The following is an 18,693-nucleotide window of genomic DNA, read 5'->3' on the forward strand; positions in this document are numbered from 1 at the left end:
AGAACTTAACTGTGTCACAGATAGCAGGTCAGTTAGACCTGGATCAAGTTGGTGAGGCTGCACCTCAAGAACTGTGTCCAGTTCTGGGACTCTCACTACAGGAAAGACATTGAGGTGCTGGAGTGAGTCCAGAGAAGGGCAACAAAGCTAGTGAAGGGTGAGTGTAAGTCCTAAGAGGACTACAGGGAGCTCCTAAGGGAGCTGGGATTGTTTAACCTGGAGAAGAGCAGGCTCAGAGGTGACCTTATTTTTTTCTACAACTACCTCAAAGGAGGTCGTAGCCAGCTTCTTCTCCCAACTAGTGACAGGAAAAGAGGACATAGCCTTAAGCTCCAAGGGGAGGTTCAGGTTGGGCATCAGGAAGAATTTCTTAACTGCAAGGGTGATTAAACATTGGAATGGACTGCCCAGGGAGGTGGTGGAATGTTCAAGAAACGACTGGATCTGGCACATAGTGCTCTACTGTAATATATGTATACACACACCACTACATTTTAAAGTGCCAGCTTAACTATGGAAGTGCTGTGATGATAGCAAAGCATTCACCATTAAAGTTATTGTTATGAAGACTGAGGAGCTTTTGCAAACACATCTTGCCTTACTTTCTCTCTTAGTCATTGACTGAGACTTCCTCTTATTTTGGATAGGTATCTTTCAGTCAATGACTTACTGATAGTAAGGTGAAAATGCTTTCCATGTTAACCCACGTGTCCAAAAACTTCTTGTCAAAGGTGATCCTGAAGGGCATGTCCAGGTGAAGCAATTCCATGTGGAATGGAAACAGAACAGGTAAGGTAAGAGCTGGTGACAGTCGTAATAAAAGCTCAAGGCATGTGAAGACACTATCTAAGAATGTGTTACCTCTGATATTTGGTGGGATTGCTTTTAAAGAGGAAAGTTTGGAAACATGACACAAGTACAGCTATCGGCAAGCAGGAGGCCCAAGATGTTCTTGGTCTTTGACTCGTGTTACCCCTGAACTAAATGTAGCACCTTTTCCTAGCAGTTGGAAAATTTACCCTGAAATTTCTTCTGTTCCAAGCTGTGCTGGCTTCCCATGGGTAGCGAGTTTTTGGGAAATCAGTTACTTCTTTTTCTTTCTTTTTTCCCCCTGTAAAAAAAAGAGGTCAAATTATGATGTAATACTGAATTGCCTACACATACAGTAATGTTAGACTATGACAGCTAATTCTGGTCTAATCGTGATTAGCATGGTAGTGGACATGTTATCTGCTTTTGTGTGGGGACATATATAGCTGGATTAGTGCTAAAAGTATTAGGCAAATTCTCACTAGGTAGTTTTTGCCATTTAGCTGTAGAAGCATAGTCAAATGCTGTCTTCTCCCCTTGTATCTCTACTGTAGACTCCAAACAGTATGACAGACAGTTTTGTTTATTCAAACATTGCATGCCTTAGAAGAACTTGTCCATTTTGTTAAAAAAAAAAAAAAAAACAGACAGAAAGCTGTGTGATACTAAAAACATGTGCTAGGTTCTTTGCATTAATAACTGTTACTGAAAGACAATTGTACCCATTATCCTTTTAATTCCAGATAGTTTTTACAAGTTACCTGTACTGTATATTGGTGGGGGGCAGGATTTATTTCTGTGAAAATTTTTATATAAAAAGACTTCTCTAGCAAGAGTTTAGTTTGCCTGAGGAACTGATCGAGTGATGGATGCCAGTGAAAGAGCTCACAGTTAGAAGGATTTCCTAATGAATGTGAAAAAAATTAAGCCTTCAAAATATTGGCAAGACCTATATACAAGTAAACTTCTGCAATGTAAGTTAAATTTAACTGTTGGCTGGTTTTTTTGCACTGTGCAGCCAGTTGAAGAGTTGGACTCCTGAAGAAACAATTCCACTTCCATTCACAAAATCTTTTGTAAAACCTCAGATACTTCTGAGTAAGAGGGAAGCAAATTTTGTATTTTTGAGTTAGTTTTATTAACGATTAACAGTAAACATAGTGGTAATAAATAAACTAGTTTCAGATATTTGGGGGTTTTGACACACAAGTCAAAGAGCTATGAATGAAAACTTGCAGCCAGTCCAAAGAGGAGTGTGGGTTTTTACTGAGTTGTGTTAACTCATTGTCGTAGGCTCCTACCCTAATGCTGCAAACCTGAGAGAGAGATAACTTGGCTTGCTGCTTCATCACTGTATTGGTATTACATTAAGAGCAGTATTTCTGTAAGCATGTATGTCTTAAACATATAAGGGAAGAAGGGAGCCTGAGTAGAGAGGTGTGCCTTTTATAATTACAAGTTGAAGGTGAGACATCTGTGGCTTGTTACATTGGACTCATGGGCTTTATTAACAGAACTGTGCTGTTTGCTCCTTGCACACTTGCAATGCTTTTACGCTTTGCTTGTGCCATAAATATGGTTTAGTTCAGTGTTGTAAATGCAGTATTTCTGTAAGAAAACCTATGGAAGATGAAAGTTTCTCTCTCCTTTTGAGGAACTCCCTTGATTTTCAGTGCTAAACTTTGCAGGAAGTGCATTCTTCCAACCACAAGCAAGACGTGGATTCATTTTGGAAGTGAGGGCTCTGTTGTCTCTGTGAGTGATATAGAATCATCTGAATTCTGGGTTGTCTCCCTTGTGTGCCTGATCAAGGTACAGTGATGACAGGTGCTAAACAGCCAAAAATTTTACTGCAAACCATTAACATCTTCAGAAAAGTGTGTGTTGTGCCTTTTTTTTTTTCTACTCTGATATTGTTCTCAAACTACTCAAATGTCCTTGGAATGCTTTTGGTGTGGATTGGGAATATCAGTCATGCTGAGACTCTGAGTTTCAAGGAAGTAGTGGGTAAAAGTAGTGGGTTTAGCTACTTTGTTACTTTGAGGTGGTTTTCCTTTTTTTTTTTTTTTTTTTTTAATTGCCCATTTTTCCATTCAGTACAGGGAAGCGTAGAACACAGTCAGCAGTAGGTGTTACAGGATAATTTTCTTTCTGAATTGCTGACTTGCATTAAGATTAATTATGCTTGCCTGCTTGGAGTGGTTTCAGGTAAACAATTAGAAAGTTCTTTATCAGCTTCTTGAAACATATTCATGGGATGAGGAGCCTGTGAAGTGTTGAATGGAGGAAAAACATGGAGGGCAGAAACTGATTTGCCCTCACAATTATTCTGTTCTTAATGTTTTGGTCCCAGCAGTGTGAACAACATCGGGAGTCATTACTGTGAATTGGCTGCCAGATAACACAGAGGTTTTTATGTCTGTCAGTGGTTGCATCTGCTTTCAGCATGTTTTGCTGCCATGATTTTCATGTGGTGATATTTGCCAGCAGCAGCACAGTGCTTATGGGTTCCTGACTTGCTAATGTTGATACAGCAGAACACACAGTAGTATTGAAATGTTTTTGCAGGATTCGTTTTGGCTAGATAGAGCTAGGTTTGTTTTGCTTGGATGCCAGTGGAATGCTTGGACTTGAAGAACATTTTTTCTTCTCACAAAAACCTTTATTGTTGGAAAAAAATAAAATTAAATATTCAGAGAGCAACAACTAAGGCAGTTTAGCAAAGACTGCATTTATGATGCATGCTATTTGCAAGTTACATCTTTTTCTAGTGGTGTTTTTAGCAACCTGCATGTTAGTGAAATGAGTAAATCAGAAACATTAACCCAACATTAAGGACGGAGGGCAAGGGTCCCTACGGAAGGAAGTGATAATACTCTGTGTTAGATCTACTTCTGTAGCTGAGGGAGCAGATAAAATTCTGGGCACACAGACCGTGGTTCTGCTGACATTCAAACTAGCTCAGTTAAATCAGCTGAATTATTTGAGTTTCGGTGTCTATAGAAGCTATCTGAACACTTTTTCAGGTATTAATGTTTCTTTTAGTCTTCGCTTATAAGAAAAAAATGATAGCAGAATTTGTGGCTTGTATTTGCATGAACTTTTCCCATTAGCCTTCTGTGAAATTCAACAGCATTTGAATTACTTTGTGTGCAGATACATCTTAAAAAGTTAAATGAATTAAAGATGAATGACGTTACCTGATTCTTCCTCTTGACAATTTAAAATTCTAACATGATAGCAATGCCTCTCATTTCACAGATGTTGTATTAGTTTAGGAAGTGATAAAGTATGCATAGCTTAAATTCAGTACTTGCTGTGCATTGCATCATTACCATAGCAGGTACATGTGCCATGATTCAATAGGTGAAATGTTACTGTTTAAATTTTAGAGTAGCAGCAAGTGTGGGGGCTAAAATTTTGTTGTGTTGGCAGCAAGGCATATTCTGTTGCTAGTGTAGATTTGTACTGTACATTTGTACAGAGTTTTGGCAAACGTTTAGAGTAACAACAGTTTAGATTTAAAAGAGGCATCAACTCAGCAACATTTCAGGAGGACTCAGCATTGGGCATGATGTCAGGAGATAATGTGATCTGAGCAGTTATAATTTCAAAATACATTCAGATATTCTGAGATAAAAATATTTATTTAAGAACAGGAGTATTGGAGTCTGTGGCATAAGGGTGTTGAGAAAACAGTTAATGGCAGAATAAATTAAATTTTCCATTCTAAATAATCCTACTAAAAGTCTGTGCAAATCAAAAGGTAAAGAATATTGATACTGCCTTGGTAGAGGTGACTGAAGGCTAGCAAATCTGGGAAATATTCTGAATGTGTTTGGGACACCTAGCAGAAATCATCCAGATCCAGGATTTTAATTATCTAGGAGTGTTGGTTAGGAGGTATGATGGGATGCAGGTTCCTAGTAAGTTGTTGGAGGACCTAAGTAAAGCTTTCCTGGTGCTAAATATGAAAAAAGCAACCAGAAGATAGGCACTTCCAAGCTTTGTTACAACTAGAAGATAAGTAACTTGTGTGAGAGTGAGCAAATGAGAGTCTGAGAAGGAGGACTTGTGCTAAAATAAAACAACTGGATTTTTAGAAAGGCAGACTTTGGATAAGTCTGGCAACATGATTCTTACCAAGTAGTTCTGTGTTTTAAGAGAAAAAATACTAGGGGAATATTGTTCCTTCAGGAAATTATGCTAGTGGCAGAAATTGAAAATATTCTTTCACAAAGGAAAATATGAAAAGTAGTGAGAGGCTGTCTTGGCTACTAGTGAGCTCTTCAGCATCAAATACAACAAGGGAAAAGGAAATCCCAGCTGGATTGCCAAGGACAAGTGTAAAAATAAAGCATAAGCACATATAGTTCAAATGCAACATTCAGAAAGGCCAACTCAAAAAGAGTAGGGAGAAATCGTTATAGAAATATAAAGTTAGTAAAAAGAAAGCCAGGGGAAGTTTGCTTCTGTTTGACAAGTGGAGCTGTGGACAGATAATTCAAAGCAGATTGAGGTCTGTTGTTTGGTTTGGTTTGGTTCACCTCACCTTTAATAAGAGATTCTGAGAGTGGGAGGTGAAACTGTGTCCAAGGCCACTGCTAAAACCCCAAGCTGGTGTGAGGAAAGTGTGAGTTTGGGAGCATTTAGATAAGTTTAGGTTTAAAGTGTTTAAAAAACACTACTGAAAGGGTAAGAGCTGGCTGATGTAATCCCTGAGCTGCTGCAGTTACTTAACTCATGGAGGATATGTGTAATACTGTTCCACTGAGAAGAGTGATTGTAGTGTCTGTCTGTACAGGCATCAAGGGTGAGGGAGAAGTGGAAATGAGCTGTTGTAGACTCAGTTATTTATCTTTGATTATTTGTTCAAGTATTTTTCCTGGGAATTAAACCCTCCTAAAGCAGTAGAGGATGACAAAGAAATAAGCAGTAGCCCATATGAGTTTATTTTTGAGATTAAACCATGTTAGACTAGTGCAATTTCTGTCTCCAGAATGCTAACAGAAGAGGAGCAGTTGGTTTCTGATAGCTTGACTCTGTGATAGAAACTGTGAAAACTTCATTCTTGTTAAAGAATTTCTGGAGGAATTTACTGTGGGTTAGTGCTAAACTTCTTCAAAAACATTGTTTTCTCTAGGAATGGACTCATGAGATAGTGTTCTGGTGTAGGGGCATGGGGTTTTTTTGTATATATGTGAAGGATTTATGTATTTTAATGGATGACAAGAATCAATGTTGTTATAAAATTGTAAAATTAGAGAATATCATACCAAGAAACTATCATAGAATGATTGAATTCTGCTCTTAGAAAAGTTGGTTTTTTTTTTAAATAGAGCCAGTTTTCGGATTGGGGCTGACGTTTGTGTGGCAAAAGAGCCCCACAACACAGTTCCTTGCTTCAAACATAGCAAGGCTTCTTTAAAGGAATTTCTGCCTACTGGCTTTTGGGAGCAATTGGAGAAGGCCAGAAGGACCAAATGCTTCTCCCTGAGGATTGATTCAGTAAACCTTAAAGAGCTTTGTAGTTCTTAGTATGGGGTTGTGTGACTGCATCACATATGTGAGAAGTCATCTCTGCAAGTTAAATGAAGTAATCTTTCCAGCCAATGTTGATGTAGAGTCCAGTTTTGAAGATGGAATTAATTAAAAAAAAAAAAGGAAAAAAGAAGGTAACATGAACCCACTGAAGGGAGTCTGGAGGAGGAGAGCAGTAAGAATACCTTGGTGGCTGGAGGACTGACTGAATAAGCTGGGTGCTGTTATTTTACCTTCAAAGAAGAGAAGGAGGTAGTGGAGACATGAGAAAATGAGGGTTAGTCTATGTGTATGAGATACATGTGTTTTCCACAATTTCTTTGCTTGGTTGGTAAGGTACTGTTGCATTGGAATCTGGAAAAGTTGTGTATGATTTTAAGAACAGGTAATGAAAGCAGCTGTGACAGAAATGTGATGGGTATTAACATGGCACAGGGCTGATGATGATGAAGGCAGCTTTGAGGTGATTTTTTTAGCCTTTAACTGGATATAGGAGATGGTTATTGTGATGCAACACAATGTGTAAAGTCTAGGGAGAAAGCGGTACCGAGAATTCATTTTCTCGCTACCTCTACACTTACTTCTCATTGACAACAAGGATCCAGAAGATATGAAAACATTATGCCTCTCTCTCTGTTTTTTTTCCCTTTTTCACCTGCATGGAGTAGATGAGCGAGACTTGTAACTTCACAATGCTGTGGCTGTTGAAAAGTAGCTAGAACTCTGTTAGAAGGTAATAATATGAAAAAATGACTGTGGGCATGCCTATACCCACCCTGGCTCTGCAAGAGCAAATCCTAGAGCAGGGAGTGCTGGGAAATGTGGTGTGAAGTTGCCTAGATTAGCTTCAAAAACAGTTTTGTCATATTTGTGTGGCATTGCGTCCAAGCCACTGTGGTTTTACTGCTCCCAGGCCTGTGCTAGTCTGCTCTCTGCCATGCAGACTTAATCAGCTTGTGTTCGTGAAAATTTGGAAAACTCTTTCATGTAATCTGCTGTGTGTTGTAAACAACCCTCTATTGTGCTGCCCTCCTAGCCTGTGTTTATTTGAGTACACTAATTCTATTCCTTTAATTAATTGTCCAGTAACAGCCCAAATCAGAGGTAGCTCTTTGCTGTGTGAGATTTCTTGTTCAAATGACAGGGATAACAACAGTGACATTAAACAGTGGTTTTAATTTCAGTTGCATGCTATTGGGCAAAGCTGTGAATAGCAGAAGAAAAACAAAGATTTGAGTAAGTCCTGCAGTCAACTGGTCTTTAAATCAAAAATAAATAGGCACATTTTTATGTAAAATTAACAGTTTAGGAGGCTTTTGGTTTGTTATTCACAGAGGAAAATTTCATGGGATGTATCACTTCTAGGGCATTCTTTCTCTTAATTCATGCATGTATGAAACAGGGACATACTTCCCTCTTAATATTTTACAGTCCATCTGTTGTTTTTGAATGCCATATATTGCTACTGGGAGTGTTTGTATTGATTCATGTATCTGTGGACCGTGGTTACTGGGATTATTTTCTTGGGCTTTCACATGAAGTGGAAAGATAAGGAAAGCAATTTGAATTTCCCAAACCACAAAACTATGCATCTTTCATAATATCTAGCCTGGGTAATGGTGTTGGTTAAGATGCATGGGATGTAATACAGTCTCCAAGGACAACTTTCATCTCAAATAAAATGCAGTATAATCTTGAGCTCAAAATTAATTGTATTTTAGAAAAAAAAAAAAAAGAGAGAAAATTTACAAGCCCTTGAAAAGGCTTTTGCCATTCTTAGGATGGTCCTGGCAGCCTGCTTGTTACAAGAAAGTTTGACGTTCTGCTTTGCTGGGGGCTGAAGAAATGTTGAAAATGCCTGTCTGTTAGGATTTGATGATATCAAGGTATAAAGTAGAGCATCTTAATTAATGAATTCATTAATTGATTATTTTTATGTTCTAAAGCTTTTTAATATACACACCTTATCACACTCATTTTAGGACAGAATTTCAGGCTATTCAAGTAATATAAGCTGAGATATATTTTTTCTGATATTCCTGTCATTATGAATAATATTATTAATATGAATAAGCCAGAAAATATTATATAAAAACTAATATCAATCATATGAATCAGAAAATATTACATAAAATATAACATTTTTATATCTGGTTCAAAGTTTTTGAGCAGCTGCTCCACCATTTCATATTTTCCTCATCTGTCTCAGTTTTCAGAAATCAGAAGGCAGAACCTTTTTGTGTTTTCTCTCTCTCCCTCTGTTCCCTCCTCCCTGTCCAGGATACAGAATGCAGATGTGTGGGTTTTTTTACGTGGTGTGTGGTGTTGCCTGCTTTCTTTTAGAAAGCTGTGTATTTGATGCAAAAGCAAAATATTTGCTCTTCCAAAAATATGTTACGTAAGGCAAGACTGTGCTTGGCAGTAATGGTTTTTCAGTGCCTAGAAAGAGATCCCAGTGTCAGTGTTCTCTGGAGATAACAATGTATTATTTTCTACCTGGCAGTACTGAACTGGTGATACTGTGTGATGAATATGATTCTCCTGGGCCACAAGTACAGAAGCTCTCTGTTTAATTATAACTATGCTTCTTTAATTTAATTACAGCTTTTTTAATTAAAAAAACCTGATTCAAAATTGGACTGTGTTAAATTATTCAGACTCTTGTTATTTCATATACTAGACTGAGTCTTCTTTTGCCATCTAACCTAAGGTGCCTGCTGGTGTTTTTTTGGTTTTATGGGTTTTTTTTGGTTTGTTTTTCTTTTTCCAGATGATTTGGGAAGCTAAAGGCATGAGGACAGGAAATTTATCAGAGCTTGGTGCTAAGGTTTCAGATCCAGATTTTTTTACGTATGTGTGACCAGAGAATTGTTCCATGTTCCAAGTGCTTTCTCTTTAAAACCTGCACACTAATTGCATATCATAGAGAAATCTTTTGTAAACTACAAAAGAACTTTTGTAGACTACAGAAGAACAGACCTTTGTGATTTTCTATACTGCCTCAGTAGTAGTAACAAAGATTCGGTGAGTCAGTCTTGCAGTACTTTGAAGCTGAAACACTGAATATGTTAGGATGATATGGCCCCACTCTTAAATGTGTGTAGACTTTGGCTCTGGGTAGGGGCTATTTCTCCTTTTTTTTTTTTTTCCCTCTTCCTCTTTTATGTCTCCTGTGATGGACTATTTCTTATGTAGCTAAAAGGAAAGAAAAATTCTGGGTTGATCAACTTGTAAATCTCAGTTATGAGATTGTCATTTAGACTATACCTATTTCATTATGTGTATGACAGCAGTTTTTAAGCTATGCTTCAAATTAAAGAAGATAAATCCAAGGGAGAAAATTATTATTTAAGCTAATGGACAGCTTGGTCAAAAACACAATTATAGGCTCCACTTAAAAATTTGCACAGTTGATAGAGCAAAGCAAAAATGGAAAGACTGTATTTAAATCAATCTAATTCCAAATCAAACTTGGAATGTTATTTTTATGACCAGGTGCAATGGATGTAGGAAGCAGACAGGAGAGGTGTAGGTATTAATTACAAATTATGGAGTAATCTCCTCCCCTTAGAGTCCCCACTCAGAATTATTTTGAATAATAAGAAACTATATTAAAAATATCATGGTTTAGTGAGCTAGTGTTTTGTGAACAGTATTTTACTACTTCAGTGATGCTGCACACATCCTCAGGCTGTGGAAGCCAGCTAGTAGTAACAAAGGCCATATGGAATGTCAGCAGACGAAAGCATATGGAGGAGATTTTGCCAATCTCTTAAGGATTTTTATCTCTAGAGAACTGTGCAATGTAATACCTTTCTGAACTGGGATCAAAGTAGGAAACAAACTTTTTTCCTCGTGGAATTAAAAAAATAAAAATCCCAAATCCCCACATACTATTTAAAGGATACTTTAACAAAAAAAATCCTAACCCTTAGCTCATAACATTTTCTGGGTTCGTCTGGTTCCATGTTAGTGTTAGGTATTTATTTTCTTTTGTTATTTAGAGTCACAGTCTGGAGTACAATTGTATTAAGGGCAGGAAATATTTTAGAGATTTCACTTGGAAATTGGCTAGTTTTTAGGACTACCTCTTTGTTTTAATAGAGGCAGAAAATGATGTTAAAAGACAGGATGTTATGAGATTTCTAGTTGTCTCTGTGGAGAAATCTGATGTAATTGTCCCTACAATTCAGGAACATAAAATGACAAGGATCATCTACCCTAGCCTGTACTGAAACCATGTTATATTTGTGACCTATAAACTCATAGTGTCTTCCCATAAGATCTTAATTTTCGGATGTTTTGTTCATGCTACTTTGATGAGAAAGCTGTTTAAGAACTTGCTTTAAATGATGAGTTCTTGGCCAAAAATTAGTATGTATAAAAAAAATTATTTTGTCCCTTGATGTATATACTTTTTTAACTTTTGCATGATTCTTTTCAGCATAGTGAAAACTTTCAGATTTTTACCTCCTTGCTTATAAGAGAGAAAAACTGACAGCCTCCCTATTTTGAATTTGTGTAGTCTGGAGGAATTTCTGTCAGACAGGTTAGCAGGATGTCTGTAAAATCAATTTTGAATGCTAAGCACTGTGTAAATGAACAGACACCCTTTTCATACTTGCATTTTTCTGTATGTGGGCAGTCTTGTTGCATGTCAAATGTAGATTTAATATGAATCACTTCAGTGTTGACAGAAAGGTGTGGATTCCTCCTCCTCCTTTGCATGTGTTTAGCTTGTTTAACAAGATGTTGTTATGATGCATTTCTTGTCTGAGAAGTGAGTTTTGTAATCAGCTTTTTGGCGGTGTAGGCAGGTTTAGTATTCAGCGTAATACCACTTTTTTTTTTACTTTTGCGTTTTATTATTTATTTTTTCCCCCCAGTGGTTACTTTTTAGCCAGAACAGTTTCTTAACTGCCCCAAACGTATTCAGTGTGTGATGCACGAACGTTTTTGAGGTGCAGCATGGATGCAAATGTTTTTGAGTTGCAGCAGTGAACAGAAGGCAGGAAGGAATGAAAGTGTGAATTGCTTCTGCAGTGGTGTGGGCTCATAGCTGATGATGTCCTTGGTGTTTTCAAGGGCTTCTCACTAAGGTATTGCTGAAAGGCCTGAAAGCCCTGACCTTGTCTGTGTGGACCTGTCTGGTGCTGTGAAATACACTCTGTAACTGCTTTTCTTTTGTATTAGAGATTTTATCATCTTGTTCTAAGATGGTTTTGGGTCATCTTCTCCCCTCCCCCCCCCCAATTTCGTTTAGGTGTTGGGCAGTTACTTTCTAATAATAGAGAATGATAATTTTTACTTTTCTACTTTCTCTGCCTTTTCTTGTCCGTAGTGGAAAGCTGAATGCTGCTGAAAGGTGTCAGCTGAAGAAACTTTAGTTCTAGATTGTTCGCAAATGGAAGAGCTGCCAGAGCAAGTTTTTCCTTGCTGACCTGTTGACATGCTTTAATTGCAGGTAAGAGAAGTGTGTGTATGTGTGTTAGTTCAGAACAGAAGTCTGTTTGCTGAACCATGAGCTTTCTATTTGCAGTGCTGGCTGTCAGGTCAGTTTTTGTGTTATGGACGCCCGTCTTCCGAAAAGTGGGCTTGAGACTTCAGTCTTATTTAAAATGTCAAATAGAGTCTCCAGTAGCACTGAGTTGCATTTAGACAACGTGGACTCTGGAGCATCCTGTCAGTGTTTGGTGTTTCAGTTCTGGTCGTGTTCACACCTGTCCAGTTGGACGATTGTGTAATATTCCTGTGGCAACCACGGTAATTGCTTACATGGGAAATGAATATACAGCAATTATCAAATGCACTTCAGCTGTCCCTTAGTGCCCCGTGACTTCTGGAGAACAATATTATGTGACCTATATACTCTGTAAGTCAGTGACAGATCACCAGTGGCATACTGATGAGAACCTGACAGCCTGTATAGCAGGATTTTCTTGAGTTGGCAAGACTCTCTGGTTGGTTTTTTTTTGTTTGTTTGTTTGTTTGGGTTTTTTTTTGATTTTTTTTGTTCCAAATATTTCCATGTTTGGAGTATGGGGTATGAAATAGTTGAAATGCCTGTCAGATGAAGAATGGATGTTTTCTCTTTTAATTATGACTCTTAACAGTCACAATGTAAAATACAAAAAGAGTTGAAGGAGGAAACACTTGTCTTCTCCATCTGAGTTTAAAAACTGAGCACAAAAACTTTAGAAAACCTTTTTCAACAAAAACTGAAGAAGGGATAGAGGCTCCTGGACTTTATTTTGTCATTGGATCATCTTACTTCATGTTAATCTACAGTGAAACTAGTCAGCTGACAGATGAAAATTCAGGTGTTTTTCCTGACCTGATCTACAAGCATGAGTATCATTTGGTACTGGATGCAACATTGTACATGTGCTTTGTTTTTATTAGATAAGCTGTTTTACAAGGTGAAAAGGGCTGAATACTTATGAGTCACTTATGAGGGGCTGATGAAATGGTATGCAGGGGGGTGTGGTCTTCATAGCCTGACTTGGCATCATTTGGGGAGGAGATGTGGGTGTTAATTGCAAGATTGTCATAAGGAAGTTCTGTGCAGAAGAGAAGCCCAAGCTAGCTAGGGAGGGAGCCTGATGTGTGGGTGTGAAATGAGGCTGGGATTAGTACAGACAAGCTTGAAATCACAGAAAATCTGACAGTGTGTTCAGTTTCCAGAGTTGTGTTTGTCGTATCAGGTAAAGCATTCATACCAGTCAAACAACATTAGAAAGGGGAACAAATATGAAATGAGACTGTACAATAACCACTAGTTCCTGGGTTTTATATATCCAGGTTTTCTTTGAAATTGATTAGAAAAAATATGAATAGCTGGTAGATATTAACTAAATACTTACTATCTGGTAAACTCTTGTACTTTGTTTGTTATTTTTAAAATGCCAAACACTTTATGAAAATGAACACCATTTTTCATGTATCATGTGTCTGGTCTTATCCTCCCCTGAAATGATACATACTCATGCTTCCACCTCTTTTTTTGATGCAGTTTGTTGCAATTCTTGAAGCTGATGGGAGACTTTTGTTAAGTTGGAGTGAGGATATTATTCTTCTCATCCTAACCTGTGCCGCTCTGTAACGATTAGGGAGGCATCTGCTTTCTCTTTAACAGCTTGTACAAGTTCCCAAAGTATCATATCCAAGTATCTTCAGGAAACTGAGGGGCTCTAGACACGCTGATGCTTGGCAAGTTAAGTATTTAGTATGTTATTGTTTCCATACTCTGAAGGAATTAATTGCCAGCTCTGACAGTTTTGTAAACCTGTTTTATTAAATACAAATATTAAAATGCTTCTGAATGCCAAGCCTTCTCTTAAAAGCTCTGTTAGCAGGGTGTTTGTCCAGAAGAACTACATATTCCCAAGACTAATGGCACCATATCCAAAATTTTATGAGTATCACCTTTTACTTGTATTGAGCTACAGCTACTCTGTGGTTCTCTGGCTGTGTGGAAACAGCTGAGGTTGCCTAAGTGACTATTTCTCAATCAGTTGCTGTAGGTGAGAGTTCTTCAGATGATTTGTAGCATTAGAACTTAATATCTTGCACAATAAAGACAAGTCTATTTCTTTCTCCTGTGAGAAAACAAAAGAACAACAGCTATTGGTTTAAACCAGAGTCCAACCTCGTTCTATAACTTCATTTATAGCAGTGTACAGCTTTCAGTTAGCTGTTTCTTCTTTCCTTGACTTAAAATCTAGCTACGCTGCTGGAAAAGCAATACAGTCACTGATGGAGGAAGTGACCTGAACCAACACAGTGATGTGAAGTCTTTCTCTAGTTCTCATTTGTTCCTATTCCATGTTAGTTTAACTCGTCAACTGTACTAGTACGTTTGAGTTCCCCTTAGTTTAGCTAACAGTAATAATGAAGAACAAGTTCTACTTTCTTAATTTAAGAGCTTTAGTATCTAGTCTAAGATTGTTAACTATCTGTGATTTTCAACTCTAGTCCCAACTGGTATTAAAGCCTTAACATTTTTTATCAGAAAATATTAATGCATCTGAAACAAGTGTGTTCTAATAGATTTTTGTTTTCAATTAAACTTTTCTAAGTAAAGCTTTCATAGATTCAGGATGGAATTTCAAAATGAAAGAAGACAGTAAGTGGATAAAATTGCATTAGTTATATGCAGTATCTTAGGATTGTGCTTCCTTTCAACTGTATTCTTCCTGTGTTGTGATGTGGGTTTTTTTTGGTTTGTTGTTTTTTGTTTTCTTTTTTTTTTTCTGGTGGCAGTTTGTAGGGTTTTGAATTTGTTCTGATTTAAAAAAAAAAAAAAGTAGAAAAATTGTGAAGACTCAGACTTGTGGGGAGGAAAGTGTCTTTTCCGTTCAGCAGTGAGTTTGATCTTAGGAGTAATCCAGTAAAAACTTGGTTACCGTCAGTTATCTGAAATGAATATTATAGAGGAAGATACTGCTCTACTGATGTAGGTAATTTTTAAACTGCCTTGAGCTTCACAAAATATTAATATAAATCATGTAATAGCTATTTTCTATTAATATTTTACTCTTTCATAGGGTTCCTCAGGCCGGTTGCAGGCTACTTCTCATGGCCTTCTTTAGGAGTCAGTGATGTTCTATAAATAATTTAAACGGTTCTTATTTCTAATCTTTCATCACTATATACTAGCATACAAATTTGCTCTCACTATGATGCTGAGGGAAAGGTCTGTAAGGGACACATCTGCCTGGCTGTTTGCAGAAGTATAAAGATGTATACTTTGCTTTCATATGCATAAGACTCTTGCTCTTTCTCAGCTCAAGATAAACAAGGAAAAAGCTTTTGTGTGTATCACATCATGTGATGTATTCATTGCAAAGTTTCAGGGTATGTCATAAAGAATGTTTAGTCTGACATCTTGACTTACTTGTCATTGCTTGTGTCTTGAGTTCAATTAGGTGAATGCATATTTTGCCCTGAAGAATAAAGCACAGTGCAAGGAAGTGTCTGATGGCAGGTAGAGGCCACTGACATGAGGATATAGAAAAATATGACAGGTTCTCTGGTAATAGTGACAACTGTTTTTCTAAACTTTGGTCTTATTGAAATAAAAATAGCAAGTAGCTATTGTTCTAAAATTGGCTACACCTTAGTACTGAATCAGTGTAAATTGTGCTTGCTAGTAGACATATAAAACCTAAGGGAATTTGTAACCGTTCTTAATGAAGGCAATTTGGTAAGTTCAGTGTTAGAAATTAAGAGATTTTATGATAGACTTAAAAAAACCACAAAAAGCAAACCAGAAAAAAGGTGATTATGTTTTTCATACTAAAACTGAACATTATCAACATAACAGTTTTATGTTTACTTTGGAGGAAAAAACCACCATTGTGATGGCAGTTAACTTAAAAGGAAAAAATCCTGTTAATACAGAATAAAATTGTAGAACAAAGTCTCGAAGGATCAAATTCTCAGTTGACATGTTTTGCTGTGCATCATTGTTCTTTACATACCAACGTTTTTTAAAACAAAAAGCATTTTAGGGTAAAGCTAGTGTGGATTAAAATATAAACTTGGAATAAATGGAAGAGAAGAAGAGTAAGATATACTGTTAATATATAGACCTGCAAGAACTGAGTGCTGAATTTTCATTGGATTTTTGGTTTTGCAGTGCTAAAATCTGTTGGGCTGAACAGAAATATGTCATAGAAACCTCTGTGTAGCTGTTGTCAAACAAGCTTCTTGTTCATCTGACAAGCAGTGGAAATAATGAAGTTCAGTGCATTTGTTGTATATGGAGCAGTGGTGATTGCTGAGGGTTTTCAAGCTGAGCTGTCCTCACACTAGGATTTGATGGAAGAGAAGGAGGCAGGAGAATATGTGCATGGTCCAAGCGTGTGGTGGTGTCTCTGGCCATGTGCAGTCCATGGGCTTATTTAATAGTCTTTCCATTCTGTCAATTCAGTGGGGTTTGTCTTTTCTTTTAAAATAGTTTTAAAAATCATGTATGCCTTTGGTAACTGTCATGGCCTGTAACAATGAATTCTATAATTTGTCACAAATTAACACATGTACAGGAACAGAGAGGGGAAGAAGAGTTATCCAGAGGGAGGAGAATCAGGATCCAAGTTCTGGATGTCTAAATCATCATATACTAATGTTAATTTTTTAAAGACTCTCTCTGTGTTTATTGAATGTTTCAGAGCTAGTCATTCATCTCTCTGGTTTCCTGAGAATTTTTTAAAACTCTGATTTGCTACAGATAGAATTGAATTATAATGAAAAAGTAATCTGTCACCTACTTCAAGGGTACTGTTGGGATTTTTAAAGCAGTGCTTGTGGACTTTGTTTCATGTTAAGTTCAGTGTTGTAAAATGTAAATTGAATATTTCTGATGTAAGTTTTTTAAAACAAAGATTTGTACCCTGTAAGTATCACATTATTGAGAAGGAATTTTGGATAAACTTTTCTGCTACCCAGATTAGATTAATGGGATTTTTCTAGCAGTGCTTGGGGCTTAGAGTGAAGAAATTGGCTGGGTAGTAAAGTAACTGATCCCATTGCCATGTGCATGCTCAAGTCTGCGAAATGCAAGCTAAGCAGAATACTTGTTTTGTCCTACTTTGTGGCTCTCTTAACTAAAATAAACTGTGCCTGAACCAAGAAAAGGTGGAAGTGATTATATTAATGTAATGCTTTCCTGAAAGGCACTGGTTACCGAAACTAACATGTAGTTTGCAAAATGATTTATTGTAGTATTCTTTTTATGTCCATTGAATGTAAAAGTTTCCCCTTTCTTCCAGTGAAGTGCTACAGTGTATTGTATACACAGGCTGTTTTGTTGTAGGCTCTTTCCATGTATTGCAAAGGTGTGCAGCTGACTAAGTCTCAGGTTTTGAAAAAAAATTTTTTTTTAAGTTTGCACAGAAACTGCTTTATGAAACACGTGGGGGGTTTTGCCTCTCTTCTAGTAGGAACCTTATATTCAAGAGGAAGGGAAAATCTTTCCCTGGGTGTGTGACAATATGTGAATGTCTTTTGGTTGAATCTTTTGCTGAAGGGAAATCTTTGGTGACTGCCCTACCACAGAAGGAGGCTAATCTGAAACCATACTGCAACCTTGACCGAAAGTCAGTGTTCTAGATAAAATTACTGATTGGCATTACTCTGAGATTTACTTTACCAGCTTCAATATTTTATTTCAGTGAAGAGCTGTTGGTGTTTGTCAGTTTAATCACTGTAACAATTAAAATCTGATTGCTTTCTGAAGCAGTTTGGGACCCTTCAGATATAAAAAGGGATACTAGAAAATAACTTGGTCTAAGTACCACTTAATATTGATTTTCTTCAGCAGCATTTCTCTCACTTCAAAGCTGTTGTTCCCACTTAATGGCTACCCAGTTATACTGAGAAGACATGTAACAACATCATTAGAAAAACTCCACCCCACAACTCTATATCAGGATGTTGATATTTAATCATTCCTAGTTTTGCTGCTTGTTTTTATGTCCTAATGAGCTTTGCTTGGGTTGAGAGTTTGTTCTCCTTGTGCTGAAATTACTTTGCAGATCTCTAAAATCTTGCAGATTCTCAAGGGGCTTGTGCAAAATACACTTTCTACACACCAGCAACAGAGTATTACTGTTGTAGGATGTGCTGGAGAGGAGCCTTCCTTTCAGCCTCATGACATAACAGTTCAGGTATACCCGTGAGCAACCAGGTGCATTTGAAGACACTGTGGTGATGAAGCTTTTACATGTGAATTCAGTAACTTTAACATTTAACTTGCAGTACAGTCTATAAAGATCTAATTACTTATCTTCTAATTTAAAAAACAGACTCATAAAACGTTCTGATAGTAATCTCATTCTATGGGTGATTCTAGTGAGTAAGTAGGCTACCATATGATACTGGGCAAAAATGTGTGGACTGATATTTCACTGCTTTGGAAATGTCATAGTATCTTCAGTGAATGTAAGAGTACATTAAAAAGCTGGAGCCTCATCAATTTATGAAGGATTATAAATTATGATCACAGATGAGGGGGACTTGATAACCAAGGAAATTCCAACTCCTAATGAAAGTCATGACACAGAGAAAAAAACTTATAAAAGTCAAAGTAATTGGAATATTTCTCTTCTGAAAACAGCTTAGAAACTTCTGCATAACTTTTTGCTATTTATGAATGGCAAGACAGAAACTTTATTTTGCTGTTAAGGAAGCAATGGTAGGTTTCATCCTAGAGAAAGTCAAAAAGTATTATGCCTGAGAGGAACAACTAGCTTTCCTGCTTCTCTCCTTTTTTTAAGGCTGTAAAATTATCTCTGTTTTCCAAACTGTCAGCTGTACAGTAAAGTACCTTTTAAGGAGGGA

General features: G+C 37.1%; 1 protein-coding gene across 9 annotated transcripts in view; it reads left to right on the forward strand.

Moving 5' to 3' along the window:
• The window catches only part of FAM160A1 (family with sequence similarity 160 member A1), an 87,121-nt gene that overhangs the window by 3,398 nt on the left and 65,030 nt on the right, over nt 1-18,693 (forward strand). For 6 of the 9 annotated variants that reach the window (XM_017805927.1, XM_017805928.1, XM_017805926.1 and 3 more), the window contains one exon: nt 11,693-11,815. The exons of the other annotated variants lie outside the window; for them this stretch is intronic. The gene's annotated coding sequence lies outside the window, so the exon portion shown is untranslated. The remainder of the gene's footprint in view (nt 1-11,692; nt 11,816-18,693) is intronic. 9 annotated transcript variants of the gene reach the window in all.

This window comes from Lepidothrix coronata, unplaced genomic scaffold (assembly GCF_001604755.1).
Source record: "Lepidothrix coronata isolate B3197 unplaced genomic scaffold, Lepidothrix_coronata-1.0 Scaffold13, whole genome shotgun sequence".
Lineage (NCBI taxonomy): Eukaryota > Metazoa > Chordata > Aves > Passeriformes > Pipridae > Lepidothrix > Lepidothrix coronata.